General features: G+C 41.8%; 1 pseudogene; it reads left to right on the forward strand.

The window, feature by feature from the left end:
- The first annotated feature begins 5,916 nt into the window (after positions 1-5,916).
- Positions 5,917-7,291, forward strand: LOC140596708 (tubulin alpha-1A chain-like; annotated as a pseudogene).
- The last annotated feature ends 5,018 nt before the right edge of the window (positions 7,292-12,309 follow it).

Here is a 12,309-nt window from a genome sequence, read left to right on the forward strand (position 1 = left end):
CTTTTGCTGGAATAGAGTTTGAAAACCATCTTTCCTAGATCTTGGAATTGCACTGACCCTCTCTGGAAATAGCTGGGGGGTTCCTCTGAACCACAGGTAGGTAGGAAATGTGATGGGGGGCTACGCAACATATACTGTGATTACTTGTTCTCAGAAGACCCAATTAATTACTCATCAGAAAGAAAAAAAGGCAGCTGGAAATGAACAAAAAACTGATTTGGTACCGTGCCTGCCCTTAACTTGTACACTCTCACCGATGAAAGTCCTCATGACCTGAGAGTCATCACCATGTCTCTCCTTTCTTTTCTTTCTGAGTGTCTTTGTCTCATCTGTTCCTCTGTCTTACTTGCAATGTCTTTTTTTTTTTCTTCTTGAACCTTCTCCTTTTTGAACTTGTTTCCCTATTGAACATAAATCACTTTCCAACCTAGGAAACTTAATCAAAACATCTCAAAAGTGAGAAACTAAGTCAACTTCTTAAAGGATCTCCTTGCTCTCCAAACTTTCCCAGAGTCCTCCATTTTATAAGAGATACCCCATGCAGTTCTTGCTCCTGTCACTCCACTAAAACTGCTTTGGTAGGATTTCCCAAAGACCATCCCCTTGCTAAACTCATGGCAATTCTCAGGACTGCCTTCTTTAGCTACCTACAGCATTTTCCGGTTTCTTTACCACCCAAGTCTTGACTAATCTTGTCTGACTTCATGGACATCACACTCTGCTGGTTTTCCTCCTACTTCACTGACATTCATTACCTCCTCTCCCTGACCCCCTAATAACACCTGCACCAGAGCTCAGTGGTCTTACACTCTCTTCTCTATTACACCCACCTCCTTGGGAATCTCATCCTGGTGGCTTTAAATAGCAACAGATGCTTCCAGATGCTGATGAATCTCAAGTCACCATATCCAGCCAAGACCCTGCGCCTATTTCCTCCTGTCTTCTCAACACTGACATCTGGATGCCAAAAGGCACCCACAGGGAACTCAAAATTGATCTCTTAAGCTTATCTGCCCCTCAAACCTACTCCACCCACATTCTTCTGCTTCTCATTTGATGTCAACTCCATCCTTCACTGCTGTGCAGGTCAAGTCTTGGGAATCACTCTTGACTCAGCTTTTTCTCTCCCACCTCACACCCAATCCATCAGGTAATTCAGTTGCCTCAACCTCCCAGCTATATCTAGCACTTGGTCCCCTCTCACACCTCCACTGTTCTCTCTCCCTAGTGTGAGCTCCTAACTTCACTCACTCAGATTGATGAAACAGTCTGAATCGTAGCTTCCCTACAGTCTATTTTCAATTGATGAGTAGATGAAGTCTAAGTCAGATCAGGCCAGTCCTTAGCTCAACACCTTCAACGGCATATGGGACCCTAGGAAAACTGGGTGAGCATCAGTTCTCTAAAGTATTCCCTTGTTATCGTCCCCATGGCTACGTCGTCCTTCCTGCCATTCCAAAAACCCACTGCTATTTGTGGCCCTTTGTTCCCCAACAGCTCTCTGCACCTGGACCAGTCTTCTCCCAGCCAGGTCCATGGGTAACTCCCTCACCGCCTCTACTTCTCCCTTAACTGCCCCTCTGCTTAACTACTCAACTACTAAAATTTCTATGACATCCTCTTCCTGCTCTCCTTTCTTCCTTGCTTTGCTCTACTTTTCTTCTGTTTTCCATAGCACTTGTCAGCTTCTAACATACAATATAATTTACTGATTTATGTTCACTGCTTATCGTTGTCTCCCACCAGCATGGTGTAAACACCAGAGTAACAAAACTGTCTCTGTGTTTTGTTTGCTAATAAACTCTTTGCACCTAGAAGAATGCCTGGCTCAAAGAGGAGGCTCAGTAAACACTCAATGAATAAATGAACACTCAAAAATCTAACCTAAATGCTGTACTCAATACTTGCAAAATCTCACCTAAAGTTTACAAAATTTCACATAGATTTAATTTAATATAAATTCCTAATATGTAGTAAAATCGACACTGAACTAAGAATTAAAAACCCAAAGCTAAGCCTGGATCCCAGTCTTGCAATTTGGTCTGGAAGAATTTCTTCGACCTCCCTGAGGCTCAGTTCCTTCTCCGTGAAATCAGGATGTTTCATGGTTTTTTGTTGTTGCTTTTATGCTTAAAACCAAATATGATGATGAATGTAAAACTATAAAATCAGAAGTGCAAGATCATATGATAAGAGGATAGGACCCACTATTTCCTTCTGAACTGGACCATTGCTGTGTGCTGTCATTTTTTATAAAGTTAAGTGATAAAAATATACCATAATTGTAATGTGCAGCTGCACTCACAGACCAAAATAAATCTGATTAAGACACAAGCCCTTAAAGAGTGATGGTTACTAAGGTTTTCCCATTCAAGTGTAAAAATCCTCTGATGCCCAGAAGGCAGTCTTAAACCAGGGACTAACTGGAGATGCCAAAAGGATTTGTGCAGAAGGCATCAAACCACAGGTTGAAACGAAGACAACAAGCAGAAGGTTTGTTTTGTTTTGTTTTGTTTGTTTGTTTTTTGTTTTTCACTTAGAGAACAGAGGGTTCAAGCCCTGGTTCACCCACCTTTACTAAGTATGAGTTCACACCAATTGCCTAACCTCCCCGTATGGGTAATATAAGACAATCTCTAGGCTTACTGGGAGGATTAGAAGAGCTACTACCTGGGAGGCACTTAGACAAACTGTGCTCACCAGAAATTTTTTTGGGCAACCTCGCATACACAAACAAAACACAGTTCAATATATGCATCCAGCAGAGTAAAGCATTTTCCCTGCCAAGGAAGTGAAGGCCAGTGGAAAGGCAGAAGGGGAGCACCTTCTCTCATTGGGTGAGAAGGCAAAATCTAAAGGCAAATGTGTCTATGGAATATACACTACTCAATGTTAGTGCTAAACTCCAATGCTGAGGTTTTCCATAGAGAGCGTTCTCTGACTCAATAGCTTCAGCACAGAGATAACTCATCACCTGGTCACATGTTAGACATGTACATCCTTGGGCCTCAGCCCAGACCAACTAAGTCAGAAAACTGTGGGTCTGGGACCAGGCAATCCGAATTCTAGCAAGGCCCCAGATAATGGGGGCATGAGCCAAAGTCAGAAAACCACCGCCTTCAGCCATCAACTCCTGAGAGAGAAAAGATAGTGAAGGAGAATCAAACTTGACTCTTCAATGCTTTAGCTAAGTGATGAACTGATAGAGTTTGGTTGCAAGAAAATATCTTTAGAAAACAGTGAGTGAATACAGCATTCACTGGTTTGGCAGCACACAAAATCTTCAACTCACAGAGATCTACCCCATAATAACTATGTGTCGGCCACCATGCTATGAACCAGGAGAGACAGAAAGGATAAAACATGGATCTCGACCCCTGGGAGTTTGTAATATTATGAGGTATTCAGACCCAGAAAGTCTAAGAAGAATACAAAGCCACATGTAGCTCCTGCTGTGACAAATAAGTAAAAAGTGAGCCCCACTCTGGAAAATAAGCACACAAGGAATGATAACAGCAGCAGCTGGTCATGTATGGCGGTGGAAAGGAGGTAACAAGGGATGCTGTTGGGGAGGAAGCTGGACAGGTAATTGGGATTTTAGTGTCACCCTGAGGAACTAGCCTTTATTACCTTCTCTGTACAGTTATTGAGGTTTTGAGAAAGGCCATGTTTCTCTATGTCCCCCACACCGGGCTCTGGATGAGAGCTAGCAGCAATCTCAATCTCAGGAAGGAGGCCAAAGAGAAACTGGAAGAGCAGGTGACTACACGGAAAAGAGAGGGGAGGACCATGCAATGGGAGAAAAAACTGCAAAGCAGAGTAAGGATAGAACATAGAAGACCTGCAGATTGAATTACTGGGTGAGTCAAATACAGTCTCAGATTGAAAGAGGTCCCCCCAAAATACATCTCCCTTTATCACGTCTGTGGCATGGGATATGATGCATTTACTGGTAATGTGGCTGAAGCTGAGCTACGTGTAAACACAGAAGGAATGCCTGGACTGCAGTATGGTTAAGTTACTGGCACAAGGCACAAAACCAAAATCACAGCATTTTAAAGGGACAAATCAAAAGAAAACATGATTATGGAAATCCCTTCCATATCAGGTAAGACTATTTATTCTCAAATTTATCAAATTCCCAATCTGCTTATAGAGTTGAAGTTAGTCATTGAGTCAAGATACACTGATGTCCAATTAGTTGATTTGAGAATATGGATTTTTAAAATTTCACATCCTCCATTTGAGAGTTATACTTATAATCACCCCCCCCCAATACTATTGACATTGGGGCTAAATTTCTAAATACAAAGCTTGTGCTAAATATCAAAAGCATCAGTTTTCCTGTCAATGTTCTCTACTCTCATATGATGAAATTTTGTACAGATAATAGATACAGAAATGAGCATTCTGATGGCACAGAGCCCAAGATGATAAGACAAGCCAGCCATATCCAGGTATTTCACTCTGCCAAAGTTGTTTGTGGGCAAACATGTGGCACATTCAAAGGCACTGAGGCACACCTGGTCTGCGTGAGAAACAAGGAAACGCCAAGTGTGGCTGGGAAACAGTTGTCACAGGAACTGTGTAGACCTTGTAGACCATGGTGAAGATGCTCTTCCTAGTACACACATTACCAGGGAGGGTGGTAAGCAGAATAATCTGAGGACCCTCTGCCAACGAGTTTACACTTATATTGTAATGAATAATGCAAATCTTGTCATCTGGACCCAGAGTAATGTGAAAAGCTCTTGACTCATAAGGGTATCTTTGATCTTTAGGGTCGATCGGCAGAAGAGCTAATATACATTAAGTATGGGTTAACCTACTTAGTGTCATATTTAATAAATTTGAGCTAGCTACCAATGTGCATATTTAATCACTACCTATGCTGTTATAGAAAAAAATACTATCTAAGAGAAATTATGCCCGTCTGAGCAGACTTCTGTGTTTTGAGATAGAACATGAGCACACAGGAAAAGGAGAAACATGCAGTATTATGATTCAACACAAATCTACCAACCATGAGCCACAGAGGCTGACAGGGCCTTGCTCACAGTCAGCACAGTGTTGAAAGGGAGAGATAGCTTTCCTGCTGGAAATGTACACTGTGGGTTCTTTGGGAGCACTGGTGTTAGGGGCCCACAGCAAGCCAGGACCCCTTACAGCATATGGCTGGTGGCTGGACTTATTCCCTCCAAAGAACTGTGATTGAGTGAAATCACAGACAATGTGGCTCTAACTCAGCTTAATACTAGATCTGCTCATGCTTGTTTCTCACGCTTGTTTCCATGTATGTGTGTGTGTGTGTGTGTGTTTTAAGATTTTATGTATTTATTCATGAGAGACACAGAGAGAGACAGAGATATAAGCAGAGGGAGAAGCAGGCTCCCTGCCCAGAGCCCGATGTGGGACTCGATCCCAGGACCCCGGGAACACGACCTGAGCTGAAGGCAAATGCTCAACCGCTGAGCCACCTGGGTGCCCCTCCATGTGTACTTTAATCATCTTAGCTACCAATGCATCCCTCAAACACCTTCGTAGACATTTTTGAGAACGACTCTCAACTCTAATAACAATATAAGTAGGTGGCATGATTGGTTCTACTGAATCCCTCCTTATGAGGATGTCATTAAAGATACACACAAAGGATTCCCCACAATTTTGCAGACAGTTAAATGCCCAGCTGATGGAAGTGGGGACAGAGGGCAGAGGGTTGGGTGGCATTGAGAACTTGAAGTGTTTGTTGAGTGAGTAAACCCAGAATTGCTGTTTGCACATGCCAGGTTGTGATATAAGCAATAAAATATCAATATTTAGGTTCTCTTAATTGACCCCCTAACAGTTGCGCTATGAGAAGCAACAACCTCTCTTCCTCCTCTCCACCATCTGCTCAGCAGCAGCAAAGCAGCAACTATGCGTGAATGTACCTCTATCCACATTGGCCAGGCTGATGTCTAGATCAGCAATGCCTACTGGGAGCTCTGTTGCCTGGAACACGGCATTCAGCCCGATGGCCAGATACCAATTGACAAGACCACTGGGGGAGGAGATGACTCCTTCAACACTCCTTCAGTGAGACGGGTGCTGGCAAGCATGTACCCAGGGCAGTGTCTGACCTGGAACCCACAGTCATCAATGAACTTCGCACTGGCACCTACCGCCAGCTCTTCCACCCTGAGCAGCTCATCACAGGCAAGGAAGATGCTGCCAATAACTATGCCCAAGGGCACTACATCACTGGCAAGGAGATCACTGACCTTGTCTTGGACTGAATTCGGAAACACTGACCACTGCACAGGTCTTCAGGGCTTCTTGGTTTTCCACAGCTTTGGAGGGGGAACTGGTTCTGGGTTCACCTCCCAGCTGATGGAACATCTCTCGAGTATGGCAAGAAGTCCAAGCTGGAGTTCTTCATTTACCCGAACCTAACCCCCTCTGGGTTTCCACAGCTGCAGCTGAGCCCTACAACTCCATCCTCACTCCCTATACCACCCTGGAGCACTTCATGATAGAAAATGAGGCCATCTATGACATCTGTCATAGCAACCTCAATACTGAATGCCCAACCTACACGAATCTAAATAGGTTGATAGGTCCAATTGTGTCCTCCATCACTGCTTCCCTCAGATTTGATGTTGATCTCACAGAATTCCAGACCAAGCTTGTACCCTATCCCCACATCCATTTCCCTCTGGCCACACATGCTGCTGTCATCTCTGCTGAGAAAGTCTACCATGAACAGCTTTCTGTAGCTGAGATCACCAACACATGCTTTGAGCCAGCTGGAGAAATGTGACCCTCACCATGGTAAATACATGGCTTGCTGCCTGCCGTACTGTGGTGACACGGTTCCCAAAGATGTCAATGCGTCCATTGCCACCATCAAGATCAAGTGTACCATCCAAGTGTATTGGCTTCAAAGTGGGCATTAATTACCAGTCCCCCACTGCGGTACCTTTTGGAGACCTGGCCAAAGTACAGCGAACTGTTTGCACGCAGACAGGCACCGCTAAGGCCTGGGCTCACCTGGACCACAAGTTTGACCTGATGTATGCCAAACATGCCTTTGTTCACTGGTATGTGGGTGAGGGCATGGAGGAAGGAGAGTTTTCTGATGCCCATGAGGACCTGGCTGCCTTGGAGAAGGATTATGAGGAGGCTGGTGTGGGTTCTGTTGAAGGAGAAGGTGAAGAAGGAGAGGAATGCTAAAGTTAAAAATGTCACAAAGGTGCTGCTTTTACAGGGCAACTTATTCTGTTTTGAACATTGAAAATTTGTGCTCTGATCAGTTAATTTGTATGTAGCAGAGTATACTCTCATATACAATTACTGATCTGTGCTTTAAAACACAACGTTTTGTTACAGACCCAAGCTGTCCATTTCTCTGATGGGTTTGAATAAAATACTCTCTGTCTTAAATGGAAAAAAAAAAACTCTATCCATCCTATTTTTCTAGTCTTATCTACTAATATTGCTCTACATGAATCCTGTATCCTGCTTACTGATCTATTTATCATGAATGCATATTCTTATCTCCAAGACATTAATTATTCTGTGCCTGTCCACCCTTCTTGTTACCAACTTAATCAAATAATAAAAGTAATAGGAGCAACAATGAGAGCTAATAATTTCAGTAAGCTTAGGTATGCCACCCTGGGGTTAAGTGCTTTACATGTATTATCTCATTTATTAGAAAAACCTAATAAAATAGGCTCTGTGACGTTTCACAGTGAAGGATGCCTCCAAGGTTGCAAAGCTAGCAGGCTGGGAATCCAACGTGACCCTAGGCTCAGACTCGGAACCACTGCAGTAGCACCTCTTCCAAGACCGTCTGCGAAGATACAGCCTGAGCTCCTTCCCTATATGGAATCTTCCTCTTCCTTCACTGTTGACTTCTCATTCCTACAAATGACTGACACACTTCATTTCTGTGCCACAGGTGCCACACTTAACACATCGTGCCTGGTACTGCCATTCACACTAACCCCACACCAGCCAAGTTCTACACACAGACCTCCAGACAGCAAGAGGTCTGGAAAAACAGAACACAAGATATACTAACAATGCCAATAATAATTAAAACATTGTTGCTTCCACCACTAGACCCAGATTATGAAGATACTGTAGGAAGAGTAAATTCCTGGCTCTTGGGGGGGTGTGGCATGACCTGGCCCTCCTCTCTCTACACTACCCTGGAGGGCTCTGCTGGTCACCTTCTTGCTTCTCACTGGCCTTCTTCCAATTCAGGAGAGAGTCCAAGCTTCCTCTTAAAGTCTTAGCACATGCTCTTTCTAGAACTCTCCAACCCTGCCTTACCCTTGATGATTATGTTCATCCTGCTTCTTTCCCCCACTCAGCCTTTTTCTCAGCAGCACATCTGCCTCCTCCTAAAAGTACAGGCAGTGTATGAGGGCAGGCAGTGTATGTATTTTGTATTAAGCACCCTGTCCTCAATACCTATTCTTACCACACTATAAGCACAGTGTAGAGATTAACAGAAATAGATCTTCCCCAAGTCCTTTATTTGCCATATATACAAGGAACCATCACAGTAAGGGGGGAAAAATCTAGTTTAAATTGTTTACACAAATATCAATCATACATTAGTTCATCGTATAAATCACAATCAACCAAGTTAAGTCTCTAAAAATATTTATGGTACAATCAGATTATGCTACAATAAAAGATGTAGAAACCCAACAATTTCATCAGACAGTAAATCTGAAGTTCAAAACTACAGCTCTGCTTTGTACGTCCTGGGTTTCTAATCTGCCGGGAAATGCCCGAGCAACAATGATTCTATCAGCATCTTACCATTTCCACTTCAATTTCTCATGAAAATAGAAATTGCAGACGTACCGAGAATGAAAAAAAAAAAAAATGCTACTTCCCACTACCAATTCTGGCTCCATAACCTTTTTTTTTTTTTTTTAAGCAGTGTTCTTACTCTATTGTACTTGCTCACTCACAGTGGAATTAACTAGCAAAGGATTTCATTAAGTATTATAGAGTGTGGTGATGCTTTTGAATCATTAGCGAACATAAATGTATAGATGGTGTATTTGTAACACTACACAAAGACTTTTTAAAATACAATTGGTTTGTAACCAAGACTTACTGGCTATACAACTATTTTAAACTCATGTTCAATTCTTCTGGTACGAAGTAGTACAGATTCTAAGCAAAAGAACACTCGTACTTCCTGCTGTGAAACTATTTTTTGCAGGTTTACTAATATTTCAACAGCTAGTCAATTCTGTAATCACATTTGTTGGATAACTCCCTTGTTAGTAACTTTTAGAGCTCAATTGTGAATTCTATGGTTTTATTTTTATTTTTATTTTTAATTTTTTTTTATTTATTTATGATAGTCACAGAGAGAGAGAGAGGCAGAGTCACAGGCAGAGGGAGAAGCAGGCTCCATGCACCGGGAGCCCGACGTGGGACTCCATCCCGGGTCTCCAGGATCGCGCCCTGGGCCAAAGGCAGGCGCCAAACCGCTGCGCCACCCAGGGATCTGTCTATGGTTTTAATACCATACTTGGTAACATTTCAAAAGACACATGATCAGTAATGATTAACATTTCAAAAGACACATGATCAGTAATGATAATGAGGTTTATAACTAATTCCCTATTAGAGCTAAGTACTTTTAAGCTCATCTGTAAATTTTACTGTTCTAGCATCTTAATTGGATTTCTGGTAATTGCATCTAAAATTCCATAAGGCACTTAAGATGTGTTCTAGTTACAAAACAGGAAAAAAGCAAAAAAGCATATACATAACTTCACTGCTTGTAACAATAGCATCCTATGGAAGTCAAAGATTGCTTGGTAGGGATCCCTGGGTGGCGCAGCGGTTTGGCGCCTGCCTTTGGCCCGGGGCGCGATCCTGGAGACCCGGGATCGAATCCCACGTTGGGCTCCCGGTGCATGGAGCCTGTTTCTCCCTCTGCCTGTCTCTGCCTCTCTCTCTCTCTCTCTGTGACTATCATGAATAAATAAATAAAATCTTAAAAAAAAAAAAAAAAAAAAGGAAGTCAAAGATTGCTTGGTTATTTATTTACTTTTAACAAGTGCTATAATTTATTTTATAATACATTTATAAAGAGATTAAACCAAGTAATTTAGAAACCAATTAGAAGCTTTAATTTATTTTAGTTCAAGTAGTGACCTCAGTTACTATGATGTGGCATTTAAACGCATGGTTCTTGAGGAAGAGTGGCAAATCCCCACTAATCCAAGATCTCACAGAAAACATGACATCTCTATAAGTATTTAAGTATAGGGCATGGCAATGATTCTGCCTAAATTTTCATTTATATTTTACTACTACAGTAGAATTTTTCTCTCAAAAATGTATGAGGATTCTTTTTGTTGCTAAAGAATAAAGATTCTTCAGAAATCTCTCTATTGCAAATCACAATCTAGCACTGTTAAAAAACAGTATTCTAAAAGGTACTGGAACTTTCTTACTGTTACCACCCTGTAAGATCTAAACCACAGAAAACCTCTCTCTCTCTCTCTCTCTCTCTCTCTCAAGACACATGCAGTCCACATCTGTATCTAAAAATATGATTACCAACTATATGCTTTCATGCTTTATGTTAGGTTCCTCCTCAGACTTTCATGCTCCACAAGAGACACCTATTATCTACTCCCTTCTGGATACCTCCACCTAGGTGTCTGATAAATTGCTGCCACACAACATGTCATAACACAACACAATAACATAACAATAGTGATCTACTGACCTTACCCCCTGCCAATTTCACCTTCTCCCCTCTCACGGGATGGCAACTCTACCTATCCTTCCAGTTACTGTGGCATCTTCTATCCTTCTGTTTTTTATATCCTTGTCCAATTGATCCCCAAATCCTCTGACCTTCAGAAGATATCCCAAATATGATCACTTCTCTCACCATTTCTACATCATTGTCCAAATCAACATCTCTTGTCTGGATCCCACAGACAAGATTGCAGGGCAATCGGAGAATTCTTTTTATATTGAACTCCAATAAAAAAATATATATACAAAAATACTTAAAAAAAAAAGAAAAGAAAAAGAAAATCATTTTAAAATGTGAATTGAATCATGTTACTTCTCTTCTCAAACCTCAGCAGTGTGGAAGCCAAAGCATACTCATGGTGGTTTATAAAATTGTTGGATTTGTCCTCCTTTTGCCAATTTGATATCATAACTACACTTCCTATGATTTATCCTTTCTGTCTGTAGCCACAGTTGGCCTCCTTCTTATTCTTTGAGTATATTAGGCATTCTTACACCTCGGGACCTCATTAACTGTCTCCCTGATTTCCATGCCCCCTGATATCCACAAGGCCAATCTCCCCACATTTCTGCAACTTAAAATCAAATGATACCTTCTTAATGCAGCCTGCCTTGACTACCCCATTTAGAATTTCAGGCAATGCACCCTATCTTTTAATACCCAATCCCTTTTTTCATGCTTTACTTTTTCATAGCATTTATCACTTTCTATAATTAGGTGAAATGGGATTAAACAGAAAATAAAAATTAAGATTTTTTTCTAACTGCTGATATAACCCAATACCCACATTTATATCACAAAACTATGGACCAATTGTCATAAAACTTTTCTCGAAGACTGTTCTATTTTAGTCAATATAAACTAGTAAAGATGAAGGTATTTAATATTTGCTATGGTAACTCATACCTGCTATGGTATTTTAAGGACAGTTGGTTACATTCCGAAGAAGTTTCCTGTCAAATAATGGAATCTGAGTAAGTGTTCACTAATGTGACCTTTTCCTACTTTGAAGGCACTATAGTTTTGAAAAACACTTCTATTCCATCTCTTCAAAGAGCTCACCCCGAAAGCACATTGGTACAGTAGAGCATTAGAAAACTGAAGAAATTTCTGAACATTAGGACAGAAGAGGGGTGCCTGGGTGGCTCAGTCACTTAAGCATCTAACTTCAGCTCAGGTCATGATCTCAGATCCTGGGATCCGGCCACACTGGCCCCCCTGCTCAGTGGGGAGTTTGGTTGACCTGGGTCCTGGGATCAAGCCCCACATGAGGCTCCCAGCTCTATGGAAAGCCTGCTTCTCCATCTTCCTCTGCTCCTTCCCCTACCTGCCACTCTTTCTCAATAAATAAATCTTTAAAAAACTGGCACAAAAGAGAAGTTCTGGCATGCTACCTTTTAATCCTAAAAAGCTGACATTTTGAAGAGTCACTAAAAATATAATAATCATGTTACTGCTACCTCCTCTCCTTTCTCACTCCCCATCCTTCCCTCAAAAAGGATTCTTCATTTTTATCA

The sequence above is a fragment of the Vulpes vulpes genome, unplaced genomic scaffold (genome assembly GCF_048418805.1).
Source record: "Vulpes vulpes isolate BD-2025 unplaced genomic scaffold, VulVul3 Bu000000612, whole genome shotgun sequence".
NCBI classification, from domain to species: Eukaryota; Metazoa; Chordata; class Mammalia; order Carnivora; family Canidae; genus Vulpes; species Vulpes vulpes.